The sequence below is a fragment of the Musca autumnalis genome, unplaced genomic scaffold (assembly GCF_047663935.1).
Source record: "Musca autumnalis isolate F117 unplaced genomic scaffold, ASM4766393v1 scaffold_4, whole genome shotgun sequence".
Lineage (NCBI taxonomy): Eukaryota > Metazoa > Arthropoda > Insecta > Diptera > Muscidae > Musca > Musca autumnalis.
In genome coordinates this window covers 57,430,691-57,452,024 of record NW_027411977.1, presented here as the reverse complement: position 1 = coordinate 57,452,024, position 21,334 = coordinate 57,430,691, and positions in this window count along the sequence as shown.

The following is a 21,334-nucleotide window of genomic DNA, read 5'->3' as shown; positions in this document are numbered from 1 at the left end:
AATGGCGTAAGAGAAGTAATTTCGCAATGCATGTCCGCTTCTTACTCTTTGGTGTAGATAAGCCTCAGCAAATGTGTGGAAACTGTGAAATATAATACACAATGCGCAAGTTTAATCTGAAGACAACTATTATAAACTGGGAGGGATCCTGACTTCAAATCTGACGGCAACAGCAAAATAAACACAATCGTTAAGAAAATCCCCATTAAAGAGGATGCCAACTCGATTGTAGACCGAGATTTTCCCATAGTTCACCACGAAAAAGCAAGTAGTTTTCAGGTATTCATCGAGGGTAGTTCAAGAAGGACCAGGCGCGGCTAAATGGAAAACAGTAGAATGCTCCCAAGGAGATCAAAGACGCTCCCACTACTTTCACGGAAATGGCGAAGAGCAGTAGATTTTCCAAAGAACAGAACATTGCTATACCATTGAATATGAAAAAGAGTTTCCCACCATCAAATACTACCAGTAAACTTCGTTAAGACCCACACGAGAGCTCGGACATGAAGACAGTGAATTTTCTGAAAAGAGTGGGGACTACGAAAGAAAATCCCAGGCCTTCCAGAAGAGGAAGATGGCCTCGGATGTAGAAAAGAAGTCGCCATCAACTTAGGCCAATGCACAGTGGTGGCACTTACATGGGAAAGTGTGACAAAAATACTTCTAAATAATATATCGAACTTAAATTGTTATCAATGGGTCATAGTAGCCTAGAAACACTCTAAGTAAATATTTTGCGTGGTTGTCATGTAATAAATCACTCTGAATTGAAGTATTTTACTGTTACCAACACATTTTTCAACCGAATTTACTGCAATCCGGTACCAAGAGTTTTTAATGCATAGTGAACCTCCCTGCGAAAAATTGTCAGTACTGGTCTATTATATTCTAAGCGAATATGTTCTTATAATGAACTCAGACTTCAGAACACCATCTTATAAAGAAATGTCATATCGGTTCACTTTTGACCACAGCCTCCATATAGGGTTACCATCTTTTTCTTGTTTCTTTCTTTAACCACATTTGTCTGCCGAATTACTTGTAATAAAATATGTTTGGTTCCCAGTGCGGGGAAAATCTCAACTTTTTAGCGTGGTCCAACATTAGGGTGTCCCAAAAATAAAATAAGTTATTTGTTAAAGTGAATACCCCCAAATCGTTTTTCTTTTCGCGAGTTTTCATTACAGCTCTACGTTACCATGACCATAGAAATCGATAATAGCACAAAAAACATTAATTGAAACTAAATGTAAGAAAGGATAATAAAATAACTTAAAAATATCCCAAAAAATATAAATTCAGCAACTAAAAAGGGAGTTTAAGTTTTGGTCATAACTGCCAAACCGCAAATTTCCGCAAAAAGTCTATACAGTTTTGCAATCTACAGGTGCTAGGCTTCAATTTGGTACTAGTGGCCATTATTGCGACTTTTTGGAAAGTAACTTAAACTTTAAGGAAATCCCTACATCTATATTAAATATTTTCATTTTGATCCATATTATAACCAAAAAAATATGTGGCAAACCTTGCAATTTAGAGGAATTTTCATAACTAGAAAAATGAAGCTGGGTGACGTAGGGGATGGAAGATACCAAGGAGCGGTCCTGACCGGTTTTAACATGGCAAAGCCCAGGATTTATCTTGGTCCCTCTTTCATCTCAAGTGGACACTAACCTCCCCGTGGTGTCACCTGGAGAACTGTCTTTAACACCCGTTAAAGGTAGTGAGCTAACATGTGCCGCGCGTTCACCCATAAGAACGTTAAAAACTTGGGTTTGGGCGTCGGGTTAGTAACCCTCCCCTAGAAAAAACAGCCTACTATGAAAAAACGAAAAAAAAGAAAAACAAACCCCTCTAAAGTTGACGAACCCCGCAAACGTTTTAAGGACCATGATCTGCGAATCTGCACCTGGAATGTTCGCACTCTTTATAGAGAAGGTGCGGTCTTCGCTTTGGCAGACGTACTTGAAAAGTACAAGGCCGATATTACTGTCATACAGGAAATACGATGGATTGGGAAAGGCGTCACAACAACACCTAAAGGGGACGCACTGTATTACACTATGCAACACTGAAAATGCAAACAACTTCTAGTATGGATTTTTTGAAAGTACATATTTAGGCTACAAAAACCCTAGTTGGGTTTAGTCCTGTCAGATCCAGTTCGGATTTTATGGCCTCATCTAAACCGGGCTAAATTTCCACTTTTTTGCATTTATCAGGCCTTTATCTCAGAAACGAATAGGAATTTGGCCTTGCTGTCTTTAGCAGTATTGTAGCCCTAAACTAGTAGAACTTATCTTTTGAAGAAACCACATCAGAAAAGCTCCATCTAGGGCATCAAAATCTATAAAATATTGAAAATTTAACATAATTGCTGAAATTCTGGTCTGTATCGGCTAAACTATTGGGAGTTGAACCATGTAACCCTTTGCAAAAATCTTCCAAATAAAGTTCTCAACAATTCTTTAGAACATTCTGAAACTCTAAAATGCTCACCTCATGTTGTTTCAGTGGTATTTTGCATCATATCTTTTACAACACGTATTTCAAACACAGTTCACACCAACAGTTTATTCTCGCATTTCGGATTTCATTACCATATTGACATTTTTATTAAATCGTCGTTGAAAATGTACTGAGAACAGCAGCATAGAGGCATTTTACAACAAAGACATGTTCTGAAAAGTTGTGTATTGCATTCCAGGGAATATTTTTCTAAAAGGAAATATTCAGAAAAAATTAACGGTTTTGGAGATACGGTGCGAAATGTATGAGAATTGTGGTATTTTTGCATATATTTTGAAATTTGAGGCAATAAATGTAGTTTTTCGAGTTCAAAATTTCTCCAAATATTGTATTCTTGTCCTTATCTACAAATTTGCTTCATAGGTCAGAAGAAGATTCGCATTGGTTTCAGAGATATAGCCCCGAATTTCTTAAAAAACTCAATATTTAACTATGTTTGGATGGGGCCATAAAATCTGAGCTGGATCTGACACAACAAAACCCAAATAGGGTTTCTTGTCGTTTGGGTCTGTACTTTCAAAAAATCCTCACTTCGAATTGTTTGCACAAGATCACCTTAAAAATGTTGCACAGTGTTATAGCTGCTATGACGTAAAGCATGAGTTTGGTTGCGGATTTGTAGTTAGTCGGAGACTGAGACATCTGGTATTCAGCTTCACTCCAGTGAATTAAAGACTTGCTGCAATTCGAATAAAAGCTAAATTCTTCAACATCAGCTTTATTTGCGCTCATGCCCCCACTGAAGAAAAGGACGAACAGGCTAAAGATATAGTTTACGAGCGCTTAGAAGAAACTTATTACCGTTGCCCTGCCCATGATATTAAAATCATTCTAGGCGATTTTAATGCCAAAATTGGAAACGAGAATATCTTTGGCCCAACAGTCGGGAAATTCAGTCTCCACAGTGAAACATCTGACAATGGTATGAGGCTGATAGACTTTGCAGCTGCAAAAAACATGGTAGTTAGCAGTACCAGATTTAATCATCTCGATATTCATAAGGGCACCTGGCTGTCTCCAGATCAGAAAACAAGAAATCAAATTGATCATGTTGTGATAGATGGAAGACATTCATCGAGCGTGTTGGATGTACGATCGTTTCGAGGCGCAAACATTGATTCGGACCACTACCTGGTTGCAGCAAAGGTACGCACCCGCTTAAACGTAACAAACAAAGTACGAACAGACACATCACGAAAGTTAGACATCGGTAAGCTGCAATCACAACAGATAGCCACAGCATATTCCACTCAAGTAGCCCAATTGCTTAATCAAAGCACTCCTCATCCCGATAACATAACAGCGCAATGGCAAAGCATTGCCCACTCCATGCAAACAGCCGCAAAATCCATACTTGGATACCAGAGACCTCCACCACGGAATCCATTTTATGATCAGGAGTGTCGTGCTGCCAGCGAAGAGAAAAATGCGGCATATAGGGATACTTTAGAACACGTAGCAACGCGTAGCGCCCAAGACAGATATCGGGAGAAAAGGAGAGAGGAGAAACGTCTTTTCCGCAGGAAAAAGAGAGAGATGGAAAAGCGGGACTGTGAAAAAATAGTGATGTACAGGAGCCAGAATGAAGTCCGAAAATTCTACCAAAGAGTCAAGCATCAAACTGATGGCTTTGGTGCAGGCACATCCTCCTGTAGAGACCAGCAAGGTAATTTGATAACTGATCCAGATAGTGTACTCATGATATAGAAACAACATTTTTCCAAACGTTTGGTATCCAATAGTAGCGAAGTCGACGAAGATACCACAGTCCCAATCCCAGAAGATGGTATTGAATGTATACCGCCCAGCCAAGATGAGGTAAAGACAGCAATAAACCGGCTGAAGAATAATAAAGCAGCAGGAGCCGATGGCTTACCAGCCGAGCTGTTCAAAATCGGAGGCGACACGTTGATAAGGTGTATTCATCAGCTAGTTAGCACCATCTGGCAGGAAGAACGAATACCCGACGATTGGAACCTGAGTATCCTGTGCCCCGTCCACAAGAAGGGAGATAAGACTGTATGCTCTAACTATAGGGGCATAAGTCTACTCCCTATTGCCTACAAGATCGTGTCAGGGATATTGTGCGAACGACTAAAGCCTATGGTCAACGAGATAATTGGACCATACCATACCTACCACCTTTTTGTCGATTATGAAGCAGCCTTCGACAACCCGCTGCGTTCAAAGCTATTCCAAGCCATGTCTGAATTTGGTATCCCCGCAAAGCTCATCTGGCTTTGTAAAATGACTTTAACTGACACGAGGTCCTCAGTTAAAATAGGGAAGAACCTCTCCGAAGAGTTTGGTACCAAAAGAGGTTTCAGACAAGGAGACAGCCTTTCGTGTGATCTCTTCAACATCCTGCTGGAAAAGGTTATACGAGAGGCAAACGTCAAAAGAAGTGGCACAATCTACACCAATAGTCACATGTTACTAGCTTATGGTGATGATATAGACATCATAGGCCGATCAGTAAAAGAAGTAACTGAAACCTTTATGAAGCTCGAAGGAGAATCTGCTAAAGTGGGTCTGGCGGTAAACGGTGAGAAGACCAAGTTGATGGTGTCGACGCGCAATGCTCCCATTGAGCTCGGACCGACTGTGGAAGTTGGTTCCTATAATATTGAAGTAGTAAACGACTTCGTCTACCTCGGCACCTCCGTAAACACAACAAACGACATCAGTTGTGAAATAAAAAGAAGAATTGTATTGGCCAACAGATGATACTTTGGTTTAAGTAAGCAGTTTAAAAACAAAGCCATATCTCGTCAAACAAAAATAACGGTATACAAAACACTGATACTACCCGTGCTGACGTATGGTTCCGAAGCCTGGGTACTTGCGCAAGCAGATAAGGCAGTGCTTGGTGTGTTTGAGAGAAAAATTCTTCGAAAGATCTACGGACCAATTGCGTTGACGGTGAATATCGACGTCGCATGAATCACGAGATGCAGCGATTGCGTTGGCTAGGCCATATCATAAGAATGAGCGATGATGAACCCGCTAAAAAGGCGTATAAATACGGACCGCTTGGCGGTACACGCAGAATTGGCAGGCCAAGGAATAGATGGCGCAAACAAGTGGATGATGAGATGAAAAGGCGCGGTATTCCAGAGTGCGAAGCAACAAATAGAGAGAAATGGAGACATTTTCTTAGTTCGGTATATGGAACAAATGTTCTGTAATGGGCCAGCTAAGTAAGTAAGTAATATCTAATTTTGTAACGTAATTTTCTTAACAAAGTATTTTACTTAGATACATAGTTTGTTCTAGGACTTTATTTCTTTTTAACATCTTTTCTTTTCTTCTTTTAACATCTTTCTCCTAGAACTAAATTTCATGTTATTTTCATGCATCAGCTCGAAAAACGAACAAAACTAATTTATTCAAAAACTATATGTGTGTTTTGTTGACAAGTTTGATGTATATATTTTCTTGATATATATTGCAAATACATATTTCATTTATTCGGCGACTTATACTGAAATTTGATGGAGATTATTTTTGTCTTTGACGTCTTCTATCTAGAATGAAGTTTTGTGGGACAAAACTTAATAAACTCAGATAAAGTACAACATTAACCTTAAAACGTGATTTTACTTTTGGCAGAGTCCTGGCGTTTAAGTACGATTAAGAGTTTTTGTGTATTCGAGGACCTACGATCACATTTAAAATGAGTTTTTTTAACGTTTTTGAAAAAAGGGTCCAAAAAGACCCGTTTAGTGACTCGCATGAGGGTTAATTTATTTCATAAAAAGATACCCCGCATTGTTGTCATTAATATTGCCAAAGAGACTTTATACCTAAAATGCAAGGATTCCAAGGAATCGCATGTCGAATACTTTAAAACCTCGACGTAAGCTTTCAAAACGCCGATACACGTGTCTTCTTTTTTTCGGTCTTCTCTCATAATCTGTGCGGGGTTTCTTGTAATTTTAAAAAAGTTCTATTTTATTGTACAGTGTAAAAAATCTTATATATTTAGAAAAATGTCTATAAATAAAAACCCAAAATTCATCTATACTGGATCGATGGAATGGGTTCAAATGCTGGTGAAAAGATCGGATCCTTCATGACTTCCTTTGCATGGGTTCAAATGCTGATGAATATATCGGATCTTTCACGACTTCCTTTGCATTGTTTACAATTTTAATGAAAAGATCGGATCTTTCACGATTTCGTTTGAACCAATGCAAAAGATGCATTGAAATCACGTCATCGTGTGGAACCCCTTCCCTCAGATTTTGCTGGGTATAGAAAATAATTCAGGTCTACCATGAAGAACGATCTGAAATCCTCTGAAATGGATTAACCGAATTTGATAAAACGTTGACTGTAGATTCTTTAGGTCTTAGAATTGATCATAAGGTAGTTTTTATACCGAAAAATTGAGGGGCGGTGGACCTCCCCCAGAACGGGTTTTAGCGAAACGCGAAATCTCAGAGATTATTAGACATATTGGTGTACAATACAATAGTAATTGTGACCTCCATCATTAATTGATGATTTGGAAGTGGAGTACCACGATCGCGTCCCATTTTGGATACTTTATAATTACAGGTTAGGATGTTTAAATTTAGTAAGTGTTTGTAGTCCCAGTTACTAAATTAAGATATCTTGAACATAAAAGAATTCAATGCTTGGTATAACTCGATTAAGATAACTATCCAATTTCGCGACATGTGTCATATTGACAAGTCCCACTCCCAGTAAAGCCCAATACTTAAAAAATATCAAATTTTTAAGTGTCACGCTATCTGTAAGTGTCTTTTATAAGTTTATGGATCGATACGGGGATAAAATTTTCTACACATATAGTACTCACTATGACCTTCTACCACATATATGTATGTATATAGTTTCGCGAATACGTCGCAATACCGAGAGTTCTATTCCAAAAACCATATAAACTACACAAAAAATACACCACAAGTGTATATCAAATCTAACTATTTTTAATTCTTAATCAGAATATTAATTTACATACCTTTACACGTGTTATCCATTTAAAAACTCTTTATTATTTTAGCGGTTTTTAATTGTCGAGCGAAACAAATTTGTTCTTCGTTTGATAGATTTTTATAAAATTTTACAATGTAAGATGCAACATTTTTGACAGCCCGGTATGTGGTAATGAAGCGTTGCCAGGTTGAAATGATTTTGTTTCTAAGTGGCTCAAAGTGTTAAGAATCTAATCCCCTTACTATTTTATCCAAATATATGACTTCAAAAATAGACTTTTTGCCTCACAAACCTGCCATTGGGCCTATAGTGCGTTCTATGGGGGCTATATCCAAACGTGGACCGATATAGCCCCTTTGCAATACCACATAAGCTAGGAGTAATAAAAACTTCTATACCAAATTACAAAGCAGACAGATGGAGATGGTTATATCGAATATAGAATTTTACCCTGATCAAGAATATACATACATGTGTTACAAACGGAATGACGAATTTAACTGTATCCTCCATATTATGGTGGATGGTATAAAAACGGGCATTTCGCACAAATTCTGGGAAGTCATCTGTTGATAGTTCTTGAGTTGAGTGCTATTGGAAGAAAACAGGTGCGTAACTCTGGTTGTTCTGAGCATTATTAAGCTGAAGAATAGGCTTTAACTCTTTGTGGTAACTGGACTGAATGCAGGCCCAAGTGAGTACTCCCTATTCTTTAGGTTGAGTACTCTGTACTCAACCGGATGCTGTTGCGTCTACCCTCCGCCATCATATATCGTCGTATCTACTTATGCTGGCCCTATTAGAATTACTCGTCGTACGCATAGGGTTGCTGCAGTATGAAATCCGCTCTATAGTGGTTCAGAATCGTTTATTGGTAAAGATTCTATAACTTTTGAATGGATAGAAATGTTTTCATAATTTTTCGCTATTCAGCAGATAATGTCTTAAACGTGTTCTGCAAGACCAAACTGTACTTTATTTAATACTCTTTCTTACATTAGCCACTTGAGTATTTGCAGCGGCTCGGTTGTACCTACTTAACGTTAGAATGTTGGCAACAATTTTTTGTTCCTACAGTCAGTAGCTTAAACTTGAGTTTTAACGGAAAACTCCATCATATCCTGCCATTGGGAAAAGGCATTCATTTAGATGTTCTCTCTTTCACACACACACACACTTAGGCACTCACTCACTCAATTAGTTACCACAAGAAAGTTGTTGTTACACGTTTTTATCAAGTGTAGCAAAATAAAAATTGAAGGTGATGAAGTTTCTTGAATGGTTCCACAGGCACATGTGTATAGGCTGGCTTCGTTTGGCGGATGTTAAGCCGAATTAGAAAGGAAGGAAGGAAGTAAGAAATTCTGTTTATGTAAGCAATTGACTGCCTCCTATACCCAAAGGCATTGCGAAAGGGAAATCCAATGTTATCGAATCGATTGCAGATTTTGAAATACGAGTAATAAATGTTATTACAACGACATGGATGCCAAATACTTTTTATTGGGCAACTTTTTTTTTTTGGATTCGATTAATAGGTTCGGTAAATTTTGTAATTGATTGAAATCGAAACAAAAACAAAACAAAACGAAAAAGCGTACTTTATTGCGGTTATGGTCCGGTGCACAGTAATGAGAAAATCTTACAAAAATATATGGCTCGTAATGTAGCGAGGAAATGCCATCATTTGTAAAACAAAATCACATTATGATTGTTGCTGTAAATTGGATGGGGGTACAAATTGTAATCATTTTCTGGACGTAAGTTCGATATTTGAACATAAATAAGCACAAAATAGGTTAATAAATGTAGATTTTTTATGATAAGCTCGAAGATGTAATGATGATAATGAAAAAACATAAATAAACAAGGACGAAATGTATTGCAAACAGAAGGTAGTTTTGTATTAAAAACTCCTACAAGATATCATCGTATTTTCAGCTGGGCTTAAGCGAAGCTTTATTTCCTGAGAAATGAAGTTTTATTGTATAGATTTTTAAACATTAACAATGTGCGCCTTAACTAATTTTAAATGGAAGTTGCTTACACCTAGGAAGTTTTTGAAGTTTCTGAAACTACAATGCTCAAAGATGAGAAATATCAAGAAACAAAAAAATCGCCTGAGGGATTTTCAAATAAATCGCGAATTAAGTTCAAATTTTTAGGGGTTCTTTAGGTTTTCATGATTTTGCTTGGAAGCCGCAAGTCCTATGTAAATGGGCCTAAAGAAAATGTTGTAGCTGCGAAAATTCTCCACAAGATTGACCTTTATGATACTTTCGTAGGTTTCACCGTTTTTGTGTTATAGAAGTTCAAATTGAGACAATGCACTGACTATATCGCCTCCTTATAAAACAATGTCATTACTGCAATTTCCCAAATAAAACTTTTATATCTTGAAAATGGTACAACCTAGGAAAAATAAATCATCCAGTCTTGTAGAGAATTTTCACAGCTTCAACATTTTCTTTAGTCCCATTTTGATATGACATGCGGTTTCCAAGCAAAATCTTGAAGACTTAAGATAAAAACCTAAAAATTTGAACTAAACCTCTATATTTCAAAAACGGTAAAACCTACAAAAAAACCTAAAGATCAGTCTTGTAGAGAATCGTGAAAACCTAAAAAATCCTAAAATTTTGAATTTTGATCGCGATTTATTTAAAAATCCCTCCGGCGATTTTTTCTGTTTTCTTTATTTTTTATCTATGAACATTGCTGTTGTAGAATCCGAGAAATCTTCCCATGTGTAAGCGGTTTTCATCAAAAGTTAGTTAAGGCGCACTGAGCATGATATTGTTTTATAAGGAGACGATACAGTCAGTGCATTGTCTCAATTTGAACTTCTATATCTCAAAAACGGTAAAACTTACGAAAATATCATAAAGGGCAGTCTTGTGGCAAATTTGCACAGCTACAATATTTTCTTTAGGCCCGCGGTTTCCAAGCGAAATCGTGAAAACCTAAAGAACCCCTAAAAATGTGAACTTAAATCGCGATTTATTTGAAAATCCCTCCGGCGATTTTTTTGTTTCTTGATATTTCTCATCTATGAGGATTGTAGCTTCAGAATCTACAAAAACTTCCCAGGTGTAAGCACTTTCCATTTAAATTTGGTTAAGGCACACCGTGTTAAATATTTCCCCATTCGGGTTTGGAAATTAATGTAAAATCCAAAAGGGGTTTGAGTTCTAAGGCCAAAAAATTGTTCGACCCTTTCTTTATATAACCTTAACAAATAAGGCTTCGAAAAACTACAAGGATTTGAAAAACCACAATATGAAATCACATCCAAATTGATTTGATTGATCAGTCGAGAAGAAAGACGTCAGAAGGGAAATTTATATGAGCGAGTGTTTCTAATCATTTAGAACCCAGGGAGCAAAATATGAGCTTAGCCTTATATGAGGGCTTTACCAATCCGTGAAAAAATAGGCGTTCAGATATGAGGCCCCAAGAAATAACACCCCAAATCGAAAATGAAACAAAAATGGAAAGGAGAAAAAGTTAGATGGGCCGAACTTTTTATACCCTTCACCCAAAACTGAGTATTTACTGGTGCCCGGACATAACTCCCAAAATGGTTTTGGGCGTTTTGTCCGCTGCGCTTTACGGCTATAACTCCCAAAATTCATTGGGAGTTATGTCCGTGAAGCAAAGCGGAAATAATACCCAACAAAATCGAGGACATAACTCCCAACTTTTTTGTTTACTTCAAAATTATTTCTTTTCTTTATTTTGAAATTTACCCTTGGTAAACATCGCCAATTTTTTCCCACTAATAAATTAAAGTTGTTTTAATAAAATATTAAAACCACGACTATGGGATTAAGCCTGACTAGTTTGAAAAGCAAAATAGAATAGATGTTCATACGTTTTTGTGGGATTGTTATACATATAAAAAGCTTGTACTTAAGCTAGAGACTTTTACTAAACAATTTTACATCTTTGTGTTTATTTCAGCTTTAGTCCATATTTTGTTGTATTCAAGTATTTGAATAACAACAAAATGTTTTACAGTGGATATGAAATTGATTAGTTATAGGCATCAGCACGGCCTTGTTGATCAATGCGTAATGCAAAAATAACAACTTTCTCGTTGTTTTACCCCCGCTTATTGAAGCAACACTCCTATGTTCGTATTCTTTGCAAAGCAAAGACGACATAAAAACAGTGGTGGATATAAAATTCTTTAGTTCGACTCAAATTGTAGGGTAATCAGTTTTAGGGCCATATAGCAAATTTCTCATTTTGTTTAATTTGCTGGATGGGCTTATTGACCTGTTTATCGATACAGAGTCGGCGGAAAAGGGAACTGATGAAGTTGTTTGGTGACAACTGAAACTATAGTATTCCCTACCCTCCGCCCGCAACTAATCAATTTCATATCCACTGTAAAACATTTTGTTGTTATTCAAATACTTGAATACAACAAAATATGGACTAAAGCTGAAATAAACACAAAGATGTAAAATTCTGCAGTCCAACAATAAAAAACGCCAACAACAATTTTTTACGGATTTATGGCGAAAACACTATCAATTCTTTAGTTAAAATCGAAATTTTGACTTTGACAGTTCTAATTTTCTTTCAATTGATATTTTTGAATTCCGTTTCGCTTAAGTACAAGATTATTAGGTTCTTAATAATCACACAAAAGCGTATGCTAATCGGTTTATTCGTTTTCGAGCTACAGTGGGCACCGCAACCTGCTTTAGTAGAAACAGTGTTTCGTAGGCGTCCATTTGTCAGAGCACTGTGCAATATTTGTCCACAAAAAAATCCGAAAGCAGCTCAAGGTGTGATCTATAACATGAAGACAAAATCTTCTGAAAAATTGTAGATTTCTTGTTAAAAATCATGAACAATGAAATTTTTCGTGCTCAATAAGTGGCACAACCCCTTATACCCGAAATTACATAAGTACCTGTTCGGAAAAGTTTTACCATACTACGATATTTCTTAAATTGAGAAAATAATTGTTAAGAAAATCGGGCAATTTTTTTTTTTCAAAAATACCTTAGCCCGCGGCACTTTCGCTTTTCAGAAAGTTATTGAATATTTTTACAAAAACTTGTTATCTTCTTAAATTGTGAAAATATTTTTGTGAAAAATCGCGCCATTTTTTCAAAAATATTTTCGTCTGCGGCGCTTTTCGTTTTTCCGAAAGTATTTGCATATTTGTATTTGCTGCCTCCATTAAAATGGTACAATTTTGTTCAAGGGCAAGCCCATACTTCCTGAGAAGGTAGCCCAAAAGATGGTAAAAACCCTATAACTCTGGAACAGATTAGCCGATTCGATATTTTGTCCAAACTTAATTCATGTTCGAAAATGAGCCATATCGGTCCACTTCTTCCGGTACTTATAAATTCAATTTATGACCAGTTCTAGAATCACTTTGATTTTTGTTGTAACAACTTGTTTTCGCCCAGGGTAAGTTCATACTTCCTGAGAAAATGGTCGAAAGCTGAAAAACCCTTACAGCATCATGTGTAGTTCCCGGAGCGCACGATAACTCTCGAACGGATCAGCTGATTCAATCCAAAATTTGGCCTTCGTAACATTTTGTCTAAACTTAGTTTAAGTTTGAAGAAGGGCAATATCGGTCCACACATTCCGGTAACAACCCCTCAAAAGTCCAAAAAAATTCACAAAAATGTTGCGCACGACTATCTTGAAACTATCTTCAAATTTAGTATAACTTCAAAAATGACCCATATTGGTTTTCTGCTTTGGGTACCACCCATTTTTTTTAAGATCTCTTTACAGTCTGTTCGAACATATTTTGAAAATTTATACCGATGCTTCTCCATGTGGTCATGTTTGCAGAGATAATTTTTTTTTTGTGGCAAGTCCATGCTTCTTGACATAGCGGTGAAAATCTATACCTATCGAAAAGACATTACTCACAAAATAAGATCCAATTCAAAAATGGACTATGTCTATTCATTCCTTCAAGTACCTCCTCCGCAATACTTTTAATCCAAATATAAATTTTTGTCGGCGAGTTCATACGTTTAAAAAGGACCACAAAATCTTAAAACATACACGGAGGAAAAAAGCCTCTCTATGTCCCAAACATATATTTCAGCAAACATATATTTGTTTGCAATCAGTCCCAAACATAAAATATGTTTGAGTCTGCAAACAAGTTTATGTTTGGGTGAAAACAAATATTTGTTTGAGTGCAAGCAATTATTTGTTTAGATATAATATAAATACAAACCTCAAAGCCACAAAACAACAAACACATGCATCAGTGAGCGCTTTCTGAGAGCAAGGGAGCGTAAATTTCAATATAAAACACATTAAAATGTATGCTCACTGGCTATCTCTAACATACACACATTTATAAATGGTGGTGGTTTATTGAAAGGCATAGAAATACCAAACACAAAAGCAACTACAGACACATAGGTACATAGAAATTTCAAAGAACTACATAACAGACTTTAATAAAAGAAAAAACGGAATGAAATTATTAATAAAAAAGTCACGCTTTTAAAAAGAAAAAATAGTAGAAACATCGTTGAACGTTTCTCCTTAGTTGTGAAATAAAACACATTTTCCTCAAAGTTGAAATCATCAGCGGCATCTGGAATCAAATGATTATATAATGTAGTAATTAGGTACATCCATATTTCAAATATACATACGTATGTATGTTAGGGATATAACTTTTTGCACTTTTTTGCAGATATCGAAAATACCACCACATAGCCGTGTAGAGCATGAAAAACTATTGTGAAATAAGGTGTAATTTTTTCTCTATCGCGAAAAAAGTTTCCGCACCAAATGCATTGAAGTTCAGTATTGCATTTTTTAATTTTATCTGTTATAACAACATGTTTATTTTTCATTAAAATTTTTATTTTTTTGTAATCTAATTTAAAATCATTATCAAAGCGTTCTGGACCAATTTGATCTCAAATCGCGCCATTTCGGAGCATATTAGGAACTTTTGACACTATTGCAATTTTTGGTTTTTCTTTATAAACTCGTGAATTTTATGTTTATATTTTTTGTACCTATCGGACAAGAGAATATGGTGTCATTTGCAACAAATTCGCGAAAGTTACAGACCGTTTTTAATGACTTTGCCTGTGAGAAATGTATTTTTGTCTATAAATATTTATTCAAACAAAGCAAATTTAAAATTATAAGTAGAAAAAATTCCAAAAGGTTTTTAGTAATTGCGGTCGGTGTTGAAGCTTTTTTCATCGAATCGATCTTAGAAACGCGTTTTCATTATTAAGACAAAATTCCCCACATGGTACTGGTGTTGTATTTTTGTAGAAAACGAATACAATTCTCACAGGCAAGGTCAACAAAAACAGCTTATAACTTTCGCGAATTCGTTGCAAATGACCCCAAATTGTCTTGTCCAATAGGTACAAAAAATATAAACATAAAATGCACGAGTTTATAAAGAAAAACCAAAAATTGCAATATGTAGTATCAAAAATTCCTAATATGCTCCGAAATGGCGCGATTTGAGATCAAATTGATCCAGAACGCTTTGATAATGATTTGAAATTTGACTACAAAAAAATAAAAATTTTAATGAAAAACAAATATGTTGTTATAACAGATAAAATTAAAAAATGCATTTCTGAACTTCCATGCATTTGGTGCGGAAACTTTTTTCGCGATAGAGAAAAATTGACATCGCATTTCATAATAGTTTTCCATGCTCTACACGGCTATGTGGTGGTATTTTTTTGGTTATAGCCCTAATGTATGTATGTATGTATATGAAAAATGTATTGATGCAATTACCAATATTACATGCGATTTCTTCCTTGTCCAATAAAATATTTCCATTCATCTTTTTAATTCAATAAAAAATTTTCAAAATATAAAATGTATTGGGCATTTAATTTACTAAACAGTACCATTTCTTTAAGAAACAAACACTGATTTATTCACTCACTTTACCGTCTTTACCCAACGATTGTACATAGAAAACTGAAGAAAAAAGAACAACATTCTTTTCTTTTGCCCTTCGCTTGCTACGTTGTTTAACAACAACAAAGAACGAAACGCACGTTACTGTAACCGGGCTGTTACTCTCTTTGACAAATATCCTCTCTCCATCCATAAAAAATATGTTCTAACATAAAAAATATGTTGGTACCCAAACCATAGACTAATGAATGTATAGACAGAGAAATTGTAATGTGTTTGTTTTTTGCAGGGGTCACGCTTACATTCAATATGCTGTGCGTTCATTCAATTGCGTTTTCTTTTGGGGTAAATTGCAAGTTTTTTGATTTTTTATATGAGGATGTAGATCAGCACAAGATTACCCATATACTGTATTTTAACATCATAAGTAATTCAAAAGTGTATAGTTATTGCCATTTTAAAAATTGAGTACCTCGTAAACTGACTCAATTCTTATTGAGTGAAAGAATTTTACTGAGATGATTTCTCTGTCTATACATTCATTAGTCTATGACCCATACAAATTAAATTGAGATATGTTACAAAATGTAGCAAACATATATTTGTTTGGACACTCCAGAGACAAAAGAACAATCCAAACAATGGACTGAAGCTGGAGGAAGTGCCCCAAAGAAGGCAAAAACAATTCAATCGGCTGGTAAGGTTATGGCAACGGTTTTTTGGGACTTCAAAGGTATTTTATTGAATTGACTACACTGTGCAACATAATTCAATTTTTTTCCAAATGATGGGAAAAATCGAGTAGATTATGAAAGTAGAGCTAAAAATATGAAACACGTGTATCGGCGTTTTAAAAGTTTACGTCGGAAAGTAACCAAAATAGGCGGGGCAAGTTCCGCCCATTTTTAATTTTTTTCGAAATATTCGAGTTAAGATATCTTTGAATCCTTGCATTTCAGGTATACAGTGTCTTTGGCAACTTTACAGAGAAGTATGTGGGCAATATTTCTGTTAAAAATTTTAACCCTCATGCGGTTCATCAAAGGGGTCTTTTTTGTCCTTTTTTCTAAAATCTTTCAAAAACTCCTTAAAAATGGGATTGTATCAAATCCAAATATTCTACAAAATTGTTCGCCATAAAATTTTACTATAGGTCTCAGAATACACCAAATCTGTAGCTCTTGTCTAATCGCCAGGAATCACTAAAAACGAAAAACACGTTTTAGGGTTAAAGTCGGACTTCATCTGAGTTTATTCAAAATTGTCCAACAAAACATAATTTTAGAGGGATGACGTCAAAGACAAAAATATTCTCCGTCAAATTTTACTATAGGTCACCAAAGAAATGAAATGCCTATTTACATTATATATCATAAAAATATCAGTATCAATTTTGCTGAAAAAACATGAAAATATTTCCCAATCTTTTTGATGAAAAATTGTTCCTTCTTTTTTTCGAGTTTATACATGAAAGTAATATGAAACTTGGTTATAGGTGAAAAGTGTCAAAAGATGAAAAATTCTACACAAAATTTCATTATGAGTTTCAGAATAAACCATATATCTAGCTATACTATTTCCTTAAAAAAATTAGATTCCAAATTTATATATATTTGGATGAAATTATATTTTTTAATTTTGGACTGTTAATTTTACATAATTCCATACTGGATCAAAATCTAGCAAAATCCTTTACTTTTTGGGAATATTTTTAAAGAAAGAAATGTTCCAAATGAAATTTCCATATGGGTCTCTGAATAAAAGAAATCTGTAACCATAGTATATAACATTCTTAGCAGCACTTGTTTTTGATATATATGTTTTAGGGCCATATTTCCCAATTTTCATACAGTTTGTCGTTGTGATTGGATACTGTAAATATCATATAGATGGATTTTCGTTGTGAATTCATACAGAAGATGTTGTGCGTTCCATTCATAATGCTTTTGAAATATTTGTGATGCATATATATTTGGAATATAAAAAACCCACATTGGACCTGCCCAAATTGCGTATTTTTAGTACTTTCAACTTAAATTCCGTAGTTTGGATAAGCCATTGGTTGCTTATATTGTAAATGAAAATACATAAGAGGTCTACGGCTATGGTCAAGTGAAAATATAGGTGTCATATGGGCTCTCACATGCACAATTTGGTGTGGTCCAAAAAACTACAATGATGGGACTAACTCCTACTTTGGTGGCTTTTACGGAATTAACACTAGCATTTGACATAAATAGCTGTATCATGAATGACCATAACGAACCGAGTTACGATATAGTCATTTACGTCAATTTCTATGGTTTATTCCGTAAATGCCACCAAAGTAGGTGTTAGTCCCATCATTGTAGTTTTTTGAACCACACCAAATTGTGCATGTGAGAGCCCATATGACACCTATATTTTCACTTGACCATAGCCGTAGACCTCTTATGTATTTTCATTTACAATATAAGCAACCAATGGCTTATCCAAACTACGGAATTTAAGTTGAAAGTACTAAAAATACGCAATTTGGGCAGGTCCAATGTGGGTTTTTTATATTCCAAATATATGCATCACAAATATTTCAAAAGCATTATGAATGGAACGCACAACATCTTCTGTATGAATTCACAACGAAAATCCATCAATATGATATTTACAGTATCCAATCACAACGACAAACTGTATGAAAATTGGGAAATATGGCCCTAAAACATATATATCAAAAACAAGTGCTGCTAAGAATGTTATATACTATGGTTACAGATTTCTTTTATTCAGAGACCCATAATGAAATTTCATTTGGAACATTTCTTTCTTTAAAAATATTCCCAAAAGGTAAAGGATTTTGCTAGATTTTGATCCAGTATGGAATTATGTAAAATTAACAGTCCAAAATTAAAACATATAATTTCATCCAAATATATATAAATTTGGAATCTAATTTTTTTAAGGAAATAGTATAGCTAGATATATGGCTTATTCTGAAACTCATAGTGAAATTTTGTGTAGAATTTTTCATCTTTTGACACTTTTCACCTATAACCAAGTTTCATATTACTTTCATGTATAAACTCGAAAAATAGAAGGAACAATTTTTCATCAAAAAGATTGGGAAATATTTTCATGTTTTTTCAGCAAAATTGATACTGATATTTTTATGATATATAATGTAAATAGGCATTTCATTTCTTTGGTGACCTATAGTAAAATTTGACGGAGAATATTTTTGTATTTGACGTCATCCCTATAAAATTATGTTTTGTTGGACAATTTTGAATAAACTCAGATGAAGTCCGACTTTAACCTTAAAACGTGTTTTTCGTTTTTAGTGATTCCTGGCGATTAGACAAGAGCTACAGATTTGGTGTATTCTGAGACCTATAGTAAAATTTTATGGGGAACAATTTTGTAGAATATTTAGATTTGATACAATCACATTTTTAAGGAGTTTTTGAAAGATTTTAGAAAAAAGGACAAAAAAGACCCCTTTGATGAACCGCATGAGGGTTAAAATTTTTAACAGAAACATTGCCCACATTCTTCTCTGTAAAGTTGCCAAAGACACTATACACCTGAAATTCAAGGATTCAAAGATATCTTAACTCGAATATTTCGAAAAAATTAAAAATGGGCGGAACTTGCCCCGCCTATTTTGGTTACTTTCCGACGTAAACTTTTAAAACGCCGATACACGTGTCTCATATTTTTAGCTCAACTTTCATAATCTACTCGATTTTCCTCGTCATTTTTTTTGTTGTCGCACAGTGCTATTTGCAAAAGGGCAAAACAATAAATTCAGAGTGCTATTGCAACTTTTGGATCAATTAAATGTACAAATTCGAGAAAAACGTCCTGGCTTACAACACAAAACAATAATTTTTCATCAAGACAACGCACCAGCGCACAAGAGTGTTTTAACAATGGCTAAAATCAACGAATTAAAGTACGAGTTGCTTGACCACCCACCTTACTCTCCTGATTTAGCTCCCAGTGACTTTTACTTGTTCCCAAATCTAAAAAAATTCCTTGCTGGCAAGCATTTTACCTCAAATGAAGATGCAATTACAGTTGTAAACCACTATTTTGAAGACCTTGAGGAAAACTATTTTAATCAAGGGATAGAATTGCTAGAAAAGCGTTGGATTAAGTGTATTGAAGTTTCAGGAGATTATATTGAAGAAAAAAATATTTTTTTGAAAAACTAACTATTCTCTTTCATTGATAGGCTAAGAAGTTTCCGAACCGCCCTCGTACATGATGCCCTAGCGTAATAATTGTCCAATTGGATTTGTATACATATATGGCAGCATGGGCTTTGCCACTTTTTTGAAATTGATTCCCCAGCCAGGCAACATGAAATTTTCAACGGTGGCAAAATACCCTTCAGTAATATTGGCGACATTTTCTAAGTATTTCAGCCATGTAAAACTTCTCTCCAAGTGGTGTCTTAGGACACACCGTTCGGATTTGGACAGAATCTGTAGGTCCCATATCATTGAGCGAATATGAATAGGGGTACACTAACTCATTGATATGAGAGAAGTATCCCTTGTTCGTTCTGGGATGTTTGTGACACAATTATTATATTATTATTAAACTTGGTGCGACACGGTGCCTGAATCCACAAAGTTATTTCTTACACACGGTGCGCCTTAACTAACTAAAATGAAAGGTACTTACACCTCGGAAATTTTTGCGGATTCTGAAACTACAATGTTCACAGATGAGAAAAATCATAAAACAAAACAAAAATCGCTAAAGGAATTTTTAATTAAATCGCGGTCAAAGTTCACAATTTTAGGTGTTCAAGATTTTGCTTTAAAACTGCAAGTCCTATCGAAATGGGACTAAAGAGAATGTTGTAGATTTTCAGCGATATAACATTTTCTTTATGTCGTTTCCAAGATAAAACCCTGAAAACCTAAAATAAACCTAAAAATCTGAACTTTGACCGCGATTTATTTAAAAATCCTTCCAGCGATTTTTTATTGTTTTCAGGTTTTTTCAGCGATATAACATTTTTGACGGCGATTTATTTAAAAATCCTTCCAGCGTTATTTTATTGTTTTCGGGGTTTTCTTATCTATGAATATTGATGATTCAGATTCCGCAAAAAACTTCCTAGGCGTAAGCGGTTTTCATTTGAAGTTAGATAAGCGCACCGTACATGACATTGTTTTATAAGGAGGCGATGCAGTCAGTGCATTGTGCCAATTTGTATTCTTATTATTGTAATTATATTTCTTTATTTACAGAATATGTGTATTACATTTAATAGCTTATTTCAAAATTACTGTGCAAAAAAGAAAATTTTGATTAAATAGACAATGGTTTTAAGGTAAACCGTCTGTCCTTTGCGTTTGTGTGTTAATATGAGTTTATACTGTGTTGTATTCGATTATTAGAAACTTTCTATAATTTAAACAAACTTTCAAGTACATGACCAATTTTCTCCAGGAATGTGCTTCACGACCATCCAGAATGTTAATCACATCTTCTTCTGATAATAATGCAGATTGAAAAATTATCATTCTAAATTCTCTCAGGATAAGACACTCTCCTAAGAAATGCTGCAATGTTTCATCCCGATTTAGATTGCATAACGTACATTTACATTCTCCACTTTCCATGTTATATCTGGTTGCATTCAAATTGATCAGACCACATCGTGCCTTAAAGATCCATGAAATTTGATCGCTAGTAAAAGAGTTAGTAAAGTACATTTCTCCCATTTTATAGTCTAAATGTTTATATATTCTATCTTGGCTTTGATGTTTTAGCCTCAAGTTTTTTTAACATCGATTTTTGTTCGCTACCTAAAATGCATTTACTAAATAATGTCCACTCATGTTCATTTGAGGTATTAGGCCATTGAACGTTTAATCGTAGAGCAATACTTTTAATATTTGATACCCAGAATCCTTCATGTTCCAGCAATATT